The sequence below is a fragment of the Artemia franciscana genome, unplaced genomic scaffold (assembly GCF_032884065.1).
Source record: "Artemia franciscana unplaced genomic scaffold, ASM3288406v1 PGA_scaffold_23, whole genome shotgun sequence".
NCBI classification, from domain to species: Eukaryota; Metazoa; Arthropoda; class Branchiopoda; order Anostraca; family Artemiidae; genus Artemia; species Artemia franciscana.
Window position 1 is genome coordinate 735,669 of NW_027062649.1, and position 13,399 is coordinate 749,067.

The 13,399-nt window shown below is 34.3% G+C and overlaps 1 protein-coding gene across 3 annotated transcripts in view; it reads right to left on the minus strand.

The window, feature by feature from the left end:
* Positions 1–13,399, minus strand: part of LOC136041501 (procollagen-lysine,2-oxoglutarate 5-dioxygenase 1-like) — a 218,580-nt gene that overhangs the window by 126,561 nt on the left and 78,620 nt on the right. The window lies entirely within an intron of this gene.

The window sequence follows — 13,399 nt, forward strand, 5'->3', positions numbered from 1 at the left end:
CTAGGTGTAAAGATAGAAAGGGTCAAACAGAAATGGGAAAACTATGGTGAAGAGTTGTTTCCCATTGTCAATCACTAGCCTAGTAGCCATCTTTTAAAACGACTACGTAAAATGTTTTAATCGGCGAAATGCTATGATTTGAAAACATTGGCAAAATACAACCCCAAAACCACCCATGATCGCATGGATACACATGTATTTTATTATTTATTTTTTAATAGCTATGTGCTTTTTAAGGATTTCGCCGATTTACCTCCTTAATATTTAAAAGGAAATTAAATAAAATAAAACAAATTTGCATTCCAGTTGGTCCATATTGATACATTAAAGATGCAATTTGATAATCAAATAGCTTATACCAAAATCGTGGCTTGCAGAACAGATCCATATGAGAAAATACCTTGGGAGCTTCATCAATAAAAGTTTTTTTTTTACAGGAAAGAAAAACAAAATTATGCTTACTAATTTATTATTTAATACATTAGTTAATTTAAAAAATTATAACTAATTTACTGATTTAAGCATAAGTAAAAGAAAATCCTACTATAAGAGCTTTTGAACATGGCAAGTTTTTGAACAACATTGGCAAGATAGTTCTCAAAATCTCCCACTGGGTTGCATTCACTTTTATCTTCGTTGTTGAACATTTTGAACAAGAAGAAGAAGATTAGTCTTCTTCTTGACATTTAAATGTTTGATGTTAAAGACAAGAAGATTACTCTTCTTCTTGACGTTCGAACGTTTGACGTTCTGAACAAGAAGAATAAGACTTCTCTTTTTGATATTATTCTTCCCTTTTCACGGAAGCAAGGCCATCAGCAAAATTATAGAGTAAATACTCGGCTAAATGAGAAAAAAAGTAGTTCAGCATTGGGCATACAAACGGAGATTTACTCTGACGAATTTCGTCCATAGATACGCTTTGCGAAGTCGAAATGTAAATCACAAAACGTCATTTTGGTACATTTGATGTACTAAAATGGACGTCATTTTGGCACAAAGACCAATTGGCGTATTGGTAATCCTAGCACCCATTCAAGATCAAAAGAGTATTAAGCTCGTTTCTTGACTTATCAAAGTTCCAGGATCTGACAGCTCACTGTCAAATCGAAAGTTAAAGAGAAAACTTTGATAACGGTCTTATCAAAGTCCTTAGACCACTGACTAGAGTAGAACGAAGAAAAATATTTGTAAAAAAAGTCTAAGACTTAAAATCAGTCTTAATGTATTCTTTTTCGCACATTCCTTTCTCTATCATTATGAAAGGACCTACTCCAGCTGCAAAGGACAAGATATCTTACAAATAGGATAGCTTATTTTTGCCGTTTCTATGTTACAAAACGGAACAAAAACGTTTCTCTGTTGCGGGAAAGACATAAGATAAAATTATATGCGTAGGGAGTAAGGGAATTTCATGATCCAGGTCCTCAAATATCGAGGCCTGATGCTCTTCTGGTCAATTAGGTTACTCTTTAGACCCCTCCCCCTCCTCAGCACTAAATATGCTCCTTCCAAAATGAAATCCGCATTAGCAAGTGGTAAGAACACAGCATTATTTTTGATTGGTGGATTATGTTCACATGACAAAATAAATGCCTTTTTACATTCTTACGCCATGCAGCTTATGTTAAGAATGACATTGTGAACCCTCATATACCGAGACAAATCAGTTATAAAGTTAAAAAAGGAATCAGTATCTATAATTTAACGGACATTTTTTTTTGCCTTTTGGTATATGTTTATTATTAATGTTATTAGTAAATAATCATTATTAAAAATTATCAGTAAACCATTAATAATTATTGTTCAATAATGAATTATTGTTTTTTAGGTACAAGTTGTCGTGTATATTTAGTATGGGCTATGACGAGTTCACTTAAAAAAAAATAAAAAATAAAAAATCATCAGTCGGTAGCGAACACAAAACCCAGAATATAATTGTTTTGTTTTCGACGCCGAAGCTCCAATCTTTCGTCTTTCTCAATACAACAAAAATCACCAGAGCAAAAACGTAATTAGATATTTTCCACTATTCATTCCATCATATCGTTCCGTCATATCGTTCCGTCAAACAACGCCAAATCCTCTAACATTCCTTTACAAATCCAAATGATCCATCTTCATTTTTCCCTCATGCTTTCAAATAAGCCCCTTGGTCCAGCACCAGACTTTCCAATCACTATCTTTCTACATCATGCCCCAATCTGATCGATCCCCCATGTTACTATTAGACGAGAGAAAACCGTGACATAGAGTTCACTTAAATTGCTCCTTAGAGCTTTTTGTTTTCTCATCGTTAAAAGAAGTTTTTCTCTAAGAATCAAGAGGAAAAGAATATAAAAAGAAGATGGAATTCATTGACTGAGTTTATCAAAGAGATAGAGCAAATATGGGGAACAACGACTGTTCTCTCCGCCAAGCTTAGAACAAACTTAATTGGTATCAAATTTTCAATTTAGAGCTGAATGTTTGTATATTTGTAATTTACAGTTTCGAAAGAAAAATATGTCGCTTGCAAAAACATATCAATAAAATAAATTTGTAAAATAAATACAAAAAAAAATTGAAACGGAAAAACTTTCAAAATAGTTATCTAAATTCTGGAACTCAAGGAGAAAACACTTGAAAAATGTTAAGCAAATGAATTATCTTTTTAAGCATTACTCTTAAGAGCTTGAAACGTTGCATCAACGTCACACCTTCGCACTGGAGGGAGTTGACGAAGACATAAAGAAGGATATCACCAGTGATTAGCTCGTAACCCCCTCCCTGATCCTGTGTTTCACCAAAGGCCATATATGTATGGACCTATAAATATCGTCTTCACAATTTTTCTGGAACAGAAACCCTAATTTCCTTTGCTATGTGGAAAAAATGTTCTCGCAGGTTGGTTGATTTGCTTTCTAGTTTGTCCGTAAAACATCGAATGGAAAAATGAAAAGAAAGTGCTTGAAGCTCTCCAGAACCCATTTTGTCAGTCAACTATTCTTTGAGCACAGTCTCCGAACCCAACACAGTCATATCGCGAAAGCCTGTTAAGTGCAAGGCCGTATCAAGGGGGAGGGGCTACCGTGTTTGAGGCCCCCCGGAACTTTTCTCCAGGTCATAAAAAGTATCAAAATGCATATAATTTTTTGTGTTTTACAAATTTTTTACATGTACCCCCTCCAAAATAATAACCCCACACCCCATCCCACCCGAACGAAAATCTCAGATACACCCTTGATTATGTGACATTTCGATAGATATCAGCAAAGGGGTTCCTAGTTTGAAAATCTTCTCATCTGCAAAGATGCAATCTAATTTACTAATTTGCAATCGTCGAAAGGTGAAAAAATTTTCCAGGATCGTGTACAGAAAACATTTTTGGTCTCCATTTAGCGGGAAACTATGAAGGGGTTATTACTATTTTACAACGAAATTTTTCCTTCAAATGAAAATATTTTTTCCTTTGAAATTTCCATAAAAATATTTTCTGTAAGGTTCACAGGAAATTCATCTTATGCATATTATTCCAGTATATATACATCACAATGTGTACCGTATTTATATACACTGGAATAATAGGAGTGATTTATTGGGGAGCAACAGCATATTAAGAACTTAGAACATTCTTATTTAAATTTGAACATTCAAATTTAATATTTAAATTAATATTAATTCAATTTAATATTAAAATTTAATATTAAAACATTCAAATTTAAAATCATTTAAGTTTTCTTATAAAATTTTTTGTGTTATATTTCATTACTTGAAACAGTTTATAGTATGAAACTGTTTGTATTTTCGCTCCCTTGAATCCCATCGTATCGCATCATGAACATGGCCATTTTAAAGATGGCGTTGCATTGCAGAGAAAATTTTCTCCTGAGTTAACAGATTTATAGAATTGGCACAGAAATACATTAAAAAAGAGTGTTTTTTTTTGCAAGACACTGGAAATAAATAAAGAACTTATTAATACAAATAAATTAATAAAAGTCGAATATTTCGGATTCACTTCCAGAAGGCTTTTTCAGCGAAAAAAAAAATTAAAAACTAACTTCAACAAAACACATAAAAAAGCAAAGAAAAGCGAACAAACACTAGACAAAAAACAAACATGAAAACAAAAAGAAAATTTGCATTTAAAAAATATAAGACAGTAAAGCACCAAAGAACAACAAATAAAGCACTAGGCTTTGGTTCGTCTTGCCTTCTTTTTCTTACATACCGTTTATTGGTTTTTCTGCCGTTTTCATATGTTTTTTCAGCGAATTATCTTTTTTCCATTGATAAATCCTTTCAAATTTGAAGGCAAAATATTTGGACTCGTATTATTATTTTGTGTTAATAAGCTTTTAACTTGGTATTTACTGTCTTATATAAAAAAAATACCCGCTTCACGAAAAAAAAATGAACGAAAAGAAATTCCGCATTTAAACAAAATCCAACATAGTAAAGTATGAAAGAATAAACAGGCAAAGCACAGGGTTTTATTTTCATCCTTCGTTTTATGTTTTTGCACAGTGTTTGCTTGTTTTTCTTTGTTTTTTTTTATGTGCTTTGTTAAGCTAGTTTTTTTTTGTTGATATAAATAGTGTAGTGTATTGTGTTTATGTAATTAAACTAGGTTAATTATGCGACAAAATCAAAATACGACTTATGTAAGTTAATTAAATCCGAACATGAGGGCTACTGGAACGTGAAACTTCATTGGAAGGTTCAAAAGATGGTTCTTTAAAGATATGAATGAAGCCGAGATTTGTGTTATATTTCACCAACATATTCATGAGAATTATTTCCGGATTCCATAGCGTCTTATTTATTTCACAGACCAGTGAGAGAAATCTGTTTTTATTCTTCTACTGAAAATATTTTTGAGAAAAATTCTTTTAAACATTTTACGCAGGTACAACAGATACGTAGATACGTAGCTTAGATACTTTTGCAGATACTTAGGTTACAACATTTAATCATATCAAGAGAAAAAAATATAAGGGAAATACGAAGAAATTTTATGCTCACAGAACATTCATAAGTAAGGATATTAAATTGCGAGTCCAAATTTGCATTTTGACTGAATTTTTCATTTTATCCCATTCTTCTTTGAAAACTTACTAGGTGTTAAGCAACATTTTTTTAATTGTTAAGTTTTATCGCTTAATTAGGTTGTAACCTTATGCAATTTAACATAATTATGTGAAAGTGGCTATTCTGTATACATTCCTATAACTTGAGTAGGTTGTAATCAAGTCACACTGATCATTTTTAGACTTTCAGCAAATCACACGGAAATAAAAAGTAGTGGGCGTCTAGGCCCAACCAAACTAGATGGGAATTAAATACTAGGCTTGTAGCATTGTATTTTTACGGTCTATGTCTGATCCAACCTCTGTGGAGGAGGGGCGGTAGTCAAATTTTTCGTTTTTTTCTTTTCTTTGTGAGCAGGTGGACTTCATTCATTCTTTGAGGTAAGGGATACGTTCTTGTCATCCGCATCCAATTGTAAAACCAATGTAAAACCAATTGAATCCGAAGAAACTTTGATGGGGATCAGAACCTATTATTTCATAGGGCTCAAGTCCAATGCAACAAAAATTTTTGCTTGTTTTTGTTCGCAACTGTAACCCTTGGGTCAAAGTAGTCGCAACACGGGTCTTGGCACCAAGGGTCTAGTTTTGACAACAAATGAATAGTTTGAATTTTAACTTAAATCGACTCACTTCAGAAAATATTGACTAAGCAAGAATATTTCTCGTGATCCATTTTCATTTCAGCAAAGAATGGAGAGAAGCAAAATTGATACTCTCGATTTTTTCTTTGTTTCTTTAAATTTTTTCAAGGAAAAATTTTCTTTAAAAATGATGAAGCGATGGACTTTTATTACTAGATAACCATTTTCACGAACCCACTTTGGAAACAGTTATTTGAAGTGAAAAAATCTATTGACAAAATCACAATCTCTTTAGAGTTGTATCAGAAGTCTTAAAGATGTATTTAGTTAGTAATTCAGAAAAAATCACGTTCTTAGGCAGACGATTTGCTAAGGGTGGTTTGATAATTAAAGGGAAAACCCACTTAAATTAACCAAACACGGAAGGGAGTCGCGAAATAACATCGCACTAAGTCAATATCAGTAGCGATCACGAAACAATCTTTAAAACCTCTTAACTACAATCACTCCTTCCCCTCAAGTGACGATGTCAAAAAAAGGGATTTACACGGTGGGAAATACCTCTTAAAACAGCACGAGAACGTCAAACAACCTCTATCTTACTTCTTGTTCATACATTGATGGGTGCTCTAGAGAGGATTCAATACCTTAAGAATCATTTTTCGAGTCTTAGCGTCAGCTGACCGGGTCAAAGACAAAGGGCCGATTAGCAAATTTTCTCAGCAAAACGGGGAACTCCCAAAGCAATATTGGTAAAAATTAATAGGAAATTAAGTGTCGGATTTTAGTAGTCCATCGTTTATTCGGATCTCTTATCCTAGTTCTACAAGTTATGCCAAGCCCATCCAATCAATTCTAGTTTGGCCACAAAAAGTAAGAAAGTTTATGATAAATACGATAGGGTGATTCTGTAAGGTATCAAATCCCTTTTAAATCACGTTCTTAGGCAGACGATTGACCCAGTGCAATTTGATAATATCAAGGAAATATTGCTAAAATTAACCAAAATGGAGTGAATTCGCAATGCAACTTTGCACAAAGTCAATGATTTTAGTAGCGACAAAGCTTTTCTTTTTACTAGGAGGGAATTAATGGAAAAAACTTATCTAAGCGTTCAAAAAATGCTTCCTCCCCGCGAGTGGCAATGACACCAAAAAAAGACCCATCGGGTAAGACATACCTCTCAACCAGATTGGCGAGCGACCATTATCTTACTTTTGCTCATACATTGCAGATGGCTCTTAAACATATCCAACGACCCACTATTAGTCCACAGTTTTTTGCTACGTATTTTAATCCTTTGCATGTAATTAATTCCATGAAATTAATTACGCTATTCTAAGATCAAGTGTAGGATCTTAACTTCACTATAAAAGCAATACATCGAAGAAAAGACAAGGTTCACAGCCAGCAGTATTTAATAATCAAAATTTTTCAGAAATGGCATACCCAGACCAGTGGCGTGAATTCACAAAATTTCCAGGAGAGAGGTGTATTATTTTTAATACACAGAGAGGCAAGATTGTCACGCTTTTCGGCTCTTCAAATGAAAATATCAAGAAAAATAGGGATTTTCTGAAGGTATGGAAAATACTAAAAAAAAATAGGAATTCATGAAATTAGTTATGCTATTCTAAGATCAAGTATATGACCCTAACTTTACTATCAAAGCAATTTATCGAAGAAAATACAAGATTCACAGCCAGTAGAATTTAATAATCAAGATACTTCAGAAGTGGCCTGCCAGCCCAGTGGCGTCAATTGACGTAAAAATAAGGGGGGGGGGCGAAATTTATTTTTAGCTCCAACCAAAGACCTTGTTTTTAATATCTTTCCAACGAAAATTCCCTACAACCAAAGATATTTAAAAATCTAAGGGAGGGGGGGGGGGGTCAAAACAACCTGTGGTGAAAACACACCCTTCTCCTCCACCCACCCCAATTTACAACACTGACCGAGTCCTACACCCTCAAGCCGATAATTTGACAACCAAGCCAGGCCCATTTAGTCTTTTAAATGTCCATACTATCAATTTGGCCAACAGCTAAAAAATGTATCAAATGAGAGGAGGGGCGAATGAGAAAAGTTAACATTGATTTAATTTAATTGTCTGAGTCTTTCTAAAAGAGGATTGAGGAACTAACGAGATTCACGCTCACAAGGTTAATTAGAAAAGTTAGATATTTAGGGCTGTGAACTGAAATTTCACTTTTAATGGGGGAAATAACCGTATGAAACAAAACAGAGCGCTAGCATAAATTACTGAGGAAAAGCCTATTTTCTGTGTCGTTAACGCTTGGGAAAGCGAGGGAATAGCTTTTCCTTTCAGCTTTTAACGATTGTATTCTACGGGCACCAGTTGCAATAATATGACAACAATTGGTATAGAATAGCAGCATATACTTTTTTGGCACTTTTTTATGATGTCAGGTATTCTGGCATCATAGCGTTGACTCTCTCATGTTTCATTCTGTTGTTTTTTTGTCTGTTCTGAGGGGTTATTATATCAAACAGACGGTCATGGAAAGATGATTAACTCATTTGATAAGAAATCCTAAGTTACATTCAAAATCTATCGGAGCCAATCAAAACCATGGTTTAATTGTAGAAAAAGCCAGGACAGATAGTCCGAGGGAGCAAGAGGCAAATCACGCATAAGGCCTTTTTAGGATGGTATAAAAACGATGTCATTTCACTTGTTGATAGATAAGGCTATCATCACCTGATGCCTGCTAAAGGCCCCCGCCCATGGGCGTCTGATCAAAAATTATAAGGCAATTATTTTAATTACATCGTTTTTTGGCTTATTCCAGAAGATTTTTTTTTAGGGAACACTGAAAAATTTAAATTAAAAAAAAAAAGTTCAACTTTCAGTCATATTAAAGCAGTAGTTTCAAAAAAAAAAAACATTCTTGGAAAAATGCTTCAGCATCAAAGTCTCTTTATTAGTCAAAGAATAAAACTTAATGCAAGTCAAGCCACTTCTTGGAGGGGCATCAGCTCGGGAAAAGGATTTTGCTAGTCTTTTCGCCGTAAAAAAACATAGCAGTGCGCACCTGTATTTATTTTTCGTAACTGATGCGATTTATAAGCAGTCATACCATAAGCGTGCTTAATAAAAGGAGAAGAGAGAGCCAAGGAATTTTCTCATCTCCTAAGAAGGCAAAATTACATCAGAAACATAATCACATAAAAATTTGACACTTTTCTGTAAAAAAGTTTTTTTTAGAATCTTTGCCACTCCTTGTATGTATTTTTGTTCATTTACCCCCCCCCCTCGATAACAAAACTTCCACGTGTTTTGATAGAAAAATCCTCCATCCTCAGGGTTGGTAAAGTCCATTAAAGTTAAGATACGAGCGTTATATCCATGTTCATACATTTCGGAAAAAGCTATCTGTAATTGCAATCTACCCTACCAAAGCCAAAGAAAGGCCCTTAATGAAACGCTAAATCATGTGCCCTTTCTAATAGCAATCTAAAGAGAAAGGAGATAGATTACCAAGAATAGCTTCTTCTCCTATGGTAGTCATCACTTCAAACCTTTTCAGAGTCTTCAAAATGAGGGAATTAGAGTAACATAGAGCATTTATGTATGTCCTTAAACGAGGTTCATTATCAAAGTGGGACTTGTACAGCTGGGAAGAATTTGCATTAAATGAAGGGGGACATTTTGTTAGATTATCCGTGTTTTATTAAAGGAAACTTCGAAAGTTCTCCATCCTTTACTACTAAAGTTAGCAGTAGCATTTCCAATGGGGCATTCTAGATCCAAAAGGGACCTTTGCTATAACTATTACAGTGAATGTCCGAAATATGGTCAATATCCAGATTTTGGTTGTAGTGTTCTCGCGCTGGGTGTCTCTCTGTTATATTAGTTAGTGTTCTCTGTTATACTATTTACTATTCTGTTATATATTATATAGCTGTTATATATACTATGTTATACTATTATACTATATATACTATGTTAAATATATGTTATATTATATACTGTTATATATTATATTATTATATATATTATATATTTATGAATAGTAATATACTATTACTATATTGAGAAGGGCTTTTCGTTCTCAACGCCCCGCTCTTTACGCTAAAGTTTGACTCTTTCTCTTAACTCTACATTTTAAAACAGTAAAAACTTTAGCGTAAAGAGCGGGGCGTTGAGAAGGAAAAGCCCCTTTCCTATATGGAGTAATTTCTGTTCGTTTTAAGTTTTAATGTCGCTCCTTACTTTCATTTAAAAAAACTTGTTTTTTTTAATTTAATTTCTGAACGTTTTTGAATCAATGCATGTTTCGATTTTGGCTCTCCGCAGAGGAATAACTAAAACGAAATTTGTATATTTATTTTCTTTTTGGCTAAATGGCTTTCTCATAATTTTGATCCAATGATTTTGAGAAAAAAAGAGCGGGGGAGGAAGCCTAGTTGCCCTCCGATTTTCGGTTAATTAAAAAGGCAACTAGAACTTTAAATTTTTTACGAATCTTTTTTATAAATAAAAGATATACGTAACTTATAAATTAGCTTAAGTAAAGAACTTTTGTATTCTCATGTTTTTATTACATATATGAGGGGGTTCGCCCCCCCCCCGTCAATACCTCGCTCTTTACACTAAAGCTTAAATTTTGTCCCAATTCATTAAGAATGACCCCTGAATCACAAAAGCCGCAGAATAAATAGTTGAAATTACTAAAAATACTTTAGAGTAAAGAGCGAGGTATTAGGAGGACGTGAGTCCCTCATATGGGTAATAACTTCCGTGCGTTTTAAGTTTTAATGCTGCTTACTTCCAACTGAAAAAAAAACTTTCTCATATTTATTTTTTCATTGTTTTTTTTTTAAGTAATGCTAGTAAATCCTGCGCTCCCTTCATGGAAATTTTCTTCCCCCATGACAAATTCCTCGATGGAAATTTCCCCCAGCATATCCCCCTCTTCTCAATCCCTGCCTCCAACCAATAAATCCTTCTGAAAACGCCTGTACACTTGCCAATAACCATTACTATATGTAAGCACTGGTCAAAGTTTTGAACTTGTAACCCCTTCCACGGGGACTGTGGGGGAGTAAGTCGTCCCCAAAGACATAGTTATAAGGTCTTTCGACTACGCTGAATAAAATGGCTATCTCAGAATTTTGATCCGTTGACTTTGGGAAAATAATTAGCGTGGGACTAATTTTAGGTGCCCTCCAATTTTTTTGGTCACTTAAAAAGGGCACTAGAACTTTTCATTTCCGTTAGAATGAGCCCTCTGGCAATATTCTAGGACAACTGGGTCGATAAGATCACCCCTGGGGAAACCCCCCCCCCCCCCCCAAAAAAAAAACAAAAACAAACAAACAAATAAACACGCATCCGTGATCTTCCTTCTGGCAAAAAATATGAAATTCCACATTTTTGTAGATAGGATCTTGAAACTTCTTACAGTGGGGTTCTCTGATACGCTGAATCTGATGGTGTGGTTTTCGTTCAGATTATATGACTTTTAGGGGGTGTTTCCCCCTATTTTCTAAAATAACGCAAATTTCTCAGGCTCGTAACTTTTGATGGGTAAGATTAAACTTGATGAAACTTATATATTTAAAATCAGCATTAAAATGCGATTCTTTTGATGTAGCTATTGGTACTAAAATTCCAAATTTTAGAGTTTTGGTCACTATTGAGTCGGGTCGCTCCTTACTTACAGTTCGTTACCACGAACTGTTTGATTAGTTAGTGTTCTAGTTAGTGTTCTCTGTTATTTCCTACCTTGCATGCTTTTTTGTCTTTTCTTTCTTTTTTTTATTTCGGTATTTTCTGACCTCTGTTTTATGGCCGACACATTGAGCCCTGCTCTCCGTCGTCCAGTTTAGAAAAATATTTATGATGTAGTTTGGTCAATAAAAGATCTTGTCTTGTCTTGGCGAAATTCATTGGTCAATACCCAAAATTCTTTTTTCTCTGTTTAGATTCATTTAGCTTTGCGAGTCAGCTTTTTCAGTCTTATGGAAGTCATGATGGTAAAAGTTAAAACTGGGTTAGACTATTTGGGTTTTGGTTAAGTTACGTTAGATTGGTTAGATAAGGTTAAATTTGGTTATAAACATCAGAAATGGGTTAAAAACCTAACCTAAGCTAACATAGCTCAACCTAATCAAACCTAGTCTAACCAAACTTAATCTGACCTAATCTGACACCATCAAACCTTGCATTAAATTGAAAAATTTGAGTGGCAAGGCTGACTAAATCCAAGGAGAATAAAAATTCGGACATTCACCGGTGAATGTCGATATTCACGAAATTCGAACATTCACGGTAACATAACCATTAATAGGTCTCAGTAAGAGCAAGCCCATGTTATGTTTCCTATAATGAGAGCCTTACTCTATAAGGGACGGGAATAGGAAAGCCTTTAGAATTCCAACTGCTGTGAAAGGTACCTTAAGAAACGTAGTCCGCTAATCGGCTTATCAAACTATTACTGTTTTTGGGATTTCTTTCATACGCATTAAAAGCAAGATTTTTAAAGAACTATAAATGAAAGTAGTATTTGCATAATTGTTCAAGCCACTAATAGAAAACAAATCCCAGAATTGCAATCAGGAGTAAGCATCAAGAATGAGGGGGGGGGGGGTTAAATTTGAAAGAAGTTTCACCACGCGTCATTGTTCCCTTCGGAGCTAAGTAAACAAGACGGTAATTGGGGAAAAGATCCTCGAATTATGGTGCAATCGTCTGTTTCAACCTGTTCTGAAAAGTGTTTTCTACGAAAAACATTCTTACTTAAAGAATGGCCTGCTTAAGGAAAAATATCTCTTGAATATTTTAAAGGTTCAGCATCTAATGCCCACTTACTCAGTAGACACTAAAAATAGGAGTTTTACTTTACATAAACATAGGTCAGATAGTTCAGCTTGCCCAAACCCAGAATACCTTCAAGAACCTCTTGATGCACACCCTTAACGTTTGTGTTTCCCTAGGCGACCTTTTGGTGAGCTGCATTTCTACCGTTCCGTGGCGTTAATTTTTCAACATAACATGACAGTTTTTGTTGTTTTTTTAGATTGAAAATGCCTTAGAAACGTGATAAATTAGAAAAATTTTCGTCTGTTTTTTTACAAGTTTAGATTATTATTTAGGGAAGTCTCAATAAAACAATAACTCTGCCTCCGTGGATGGGCACTAATTAGTTCATTTATGCAAGTATATTTTTTGTTTAAGCTCAGGTTACAAAGTCCACAAAGTTCAAAGTCCAATGTTTCACAGGGAGTACAAACATTAAGTATAGCAGTACAGATTCGGTTAAGCAATTAATTTGAAAGAGAAAGTGGAAATTCGTGGATCGCCATAAGTAAAGGAAAATGCTACTTCTTCTAATAAGAAGACTCGTTTATTCAGTACATGTGTGAATAATTAGAAAAAATAAACGTTTTTCTACTTGTTAGAGTGAATCACAAGCTTTGACGTAAGAACCAGAACAAAACAAACGGTGATTTTGCCACAAATTATGGTGGCTAAAATAAAAATGAAATTAAAAGTGGTAAATTAAAAAAGATCTATATGAAATTAAGGTAGACGAGCAATAGACCAAAGAAGATTAAGGCAAAAATCATCAGAGTACGGTCACGCAACCTAAACCTATTTCAACAAAAAGATTCCTTATAAAGCTGTGCCTGAAAACTCTGAAAAATGCTGTTGAAAGCATGCCGCCCTCAAGGTTTTGTCTCTCAAAAAGTGGCAACCTTTGAAACACAAATAGC